Below are 3,276 nucleotides of genomic sequence, written 5' to 3' on the forward strand. Positions count from 1 at the left end.
TGACCCAGAAGCTGAGCTGTCTTAAGCTAACAAGTGAGTTGTTCTGTAACCCATTGTGTCACATAGGGGCTGAGAATATGTATGTTAACCTTATTACTTAATCTGAGACTGCAGAGTCTTGGCTCGAGTAAGAGCAAGCTATTTTTCTCACTGTGACTTTAAGGCCGGTTCCAGCTACACCAGAGACACGTGGGTTTGAAAAGACACAGGGATTCCTCAGGTATCCCAGCCTCTGGCCTGGTTTCTTTTAACTTGAGAAGAGCTGTCACTTTCCTGGGAATCTGAAATAGAAAGGCAGATTTGTAAAGACCTTTCTGACTCCAAACAGCTGGATTTGCACTCACCATGGTGATCGCTGAGTTGCCATGCAGACCTGACAGTGATGAATGATGCTGGTTCCACTGGAATTCCATCAGAGCTGTGGGGCAGAGACCCCAGTTACTGAGCCCAGTGCCCTCTGGCTCTTCCCCATCAAGGTTTGAAAAGCTGACATGTAGCAAGGAGGCAGGTGGGAAAGAGGCATCAGTTGGGTGTGGCAGCTTTGCTGTTTAGCAGAGGATGCAGTGTTAGGGATAGGGGATCAGCAGGAGAGGAGGAAACGAGAGGGTTTTCTTCAGTCCCAAGAATTCTGTGAGAAATTAATCTGAAAAAGAATGAATCTAGGGACTTCCCTGGTGGTCCAGTGGCTAAGACTCTGAGCTCGCAGTGCAGGAGGCCTGGGTTTGAGTACTGGTCAGGGAACTAGATCCCACATGCTGCAATGAAGACCCGGCGCAGCCAAATAAATAAATATTTTTGAAAAAAAAAAAAGAATTCTAGACCATTACCTAACCTCCCTTCTTCTCTGATGGAAGAATCTCATGAGAAAGTATACTTACCTTAGAATACAGTCCCAGCCCTACCCCTACCTGAGTCATAGCAGTGAGAACAATTAGACCCTTCACAGGATTATGTGTTCTAAATATCCTACTTGCATTATATTTCATGTAAGGGTTAGAAAACAGAAATGCTGGAATTTTCAAGTCCTTGTCCTGCTTCTCTCCGTCAGTTTCTAGTGTGCTGCCTTTATAAGCATTTCCCCCTGCTGTATTAGTTGCCTCCATCCTTTTCCTTTTGTATTCTTTCTCACTGGTTCCTCTTCTTTGTTTCTCTGAGGGATTGAGGTTTCTATTCCTCCATTCACCTTTCTTTCCAGTCTTTAACTTTTAAGAACAGACTGTGTAGGTGGTTATAAAACACAAGGTCCAGTTCTGAGAGCCACTTCTTCCCCAGCAACTTGCATTTCAGGCAAAACAAGCCCACGTTTCACTTCTATTTTGCTTAATGTAAGTGTTACTGAAATGCGACATGCATACAGAGAAACGCACAAATCATACATTTTCGGCAGATGGATTTTCACAGCGTGAACACATGGAGTGACCAGCACCCAGGTCATGAAACAGAAAATGCCTGGTACCCCCAAAGCCCCAATGGTTCCCTTCTGTAATTTCCTGCCCTCCAGATATCACTGTCTTGACCTTTAACAGATTAATTTTGACTGTTTTTAAACTGTGTATAAATATATACTCTCTGATGCCTGGCTATTTTTCTCAATTTTGTGTTTGTGAAATCCTTTGATGCTGTTACATGTAGTTCATTTTCCTTGTGCTCTCTTCTCTGTGTAATGAACATATCACGCTTGATTCATTTGACTATTACTGGAAATTTGGGCTTTTCCAGTTTGAAGCTGTTATAAATTTTGCAGCTATTCACATTCTTTTACATGTTTTTCTGTGAACATACATCCTTTTTTTGTGTGTGTTGAATCTATAAATGGGTGCGATTGCTATTTTATAGATTGGCATTTATTCAGCTTTGGAAGATACTACTGTATGGTTACCTATAGTCGCTGTACCAATTTATACCTATACTCCCACCAGAAAACCCCAAGAGCTGTAGTCCCTCTGCAAACCTGCCAACATCTGGTATCTTTAATTTTAGTCATCTGGTAGGTGTGTGATGATGAGGGATTGTAGATTTAATTTGCGTTTCTTCAATAACTGATAAAATTGGACAACTTTTAATATGTTTACTGGTTGTTTGAATACCCTTTGAGGTGAAGTACCTGTATTTTGCCTGTTGTAAAACTTAGACTGTTTGCCTTTTCTTGTTGCTTTGTAGGAGTTCTTCATAATTGTGGATATGAATACTTTGACAGGTACTCTGGAGCAGATGTCTTCTGCCAGGTGTTGGCTTGCCTTTGACTCTTCTTCAAACCTTTTTTTTTATGACTGTCAAACTCACGCTTAAACTCCAGCTCACACTGTCATCTAACTGGTGACTTAGTCCCCATCTCCTTTCTCTTGGAGTTGCCGCCTGCCCCCTGCCCTGCCGCAGTGTCAGCCTTACTCCCTCTCATAGCAGTTGTCATGTTAGTTACAATGACCTCTTTTCTTACCTCTCCTTTCCCAGCCCCAAAGTACCTGAGGCACAGACTGTTCTAGATGGAAACAGTGACAGTCTTTTTTCTGGAGGTTCTGGGTGTTTTGTTTCTTTTTCACGTTGTCATCATCTGTGTCCCAGTTTTCTGCTATGTGTATGCATTATGTTTGTAATGATAAAAAGATACTAATATATGTCTCAATATTGTGCGCTTGATCTTGCCTCACTATGTGCTGGGCATCTTTCCAGAGAAACTTTGAACTCAGTGTGGTAAAACACGAGCTCCTTGTTTAGTCTTTCCATCTCAGCCCAGTTTCTTTTCTGGCCTTTGTGATGGGTATGGGATAGGGTCACAGAGAACTGCTTTAACTTCAAAAATTATCTTTTAGTCCTTCCTGCAACATCCAAACTGTGATTTCCAGCTCTACTGTCTTCACCTCTCTCTGTTCTGTTGGAAAACTAATACAGCTTCTGAATCGTTCCTTTGCCCACCTTTGTCAGCTAAGAATTGCACTTGATGGCATTAAGCAGTTAAGGAAGACTTTATTCAAGACTGTTGTTATAGAGGTCAGCTTCACTGCTATAGGGGAGAAGGGCTGACCTCAATGCCACTGAAACAAAAGACAGGGAGTTTTTAAGCATGGAGTGAGCTAGTAGAAAAGTACTGTGGGGCTCTAGGGAGAAGGTAGGTCAGGATGATTAGCTCATCTGTGTCTGCTAATTGGTGTTTATCAAAGTTAGGCTTCTACCCTCCCACAGAGACAGAGATGACTGTAATCATCTCTCTCGATGATTCTGTTTCAGAAGGATGGCTCTTCAGTCCTTGAGAAAGACTCAGGATTCTTGGGCTGTAAT

This window comes from Giraffa tippelskirchi, chromosome 9 (genome assembly GCF_054371585.1).
Source record: "Giraffa tippelskirchi isolate mGirTip1 chromosome 9, T2T-mGirTip1v1.2.pri, whole genome shotgun sequence".
NCBI lineage: Eukaryota > Metazoa > Chordata > Mammalia > Artiodactyla > Giraffidae > Giraffa > Giraffa tippelskirchi.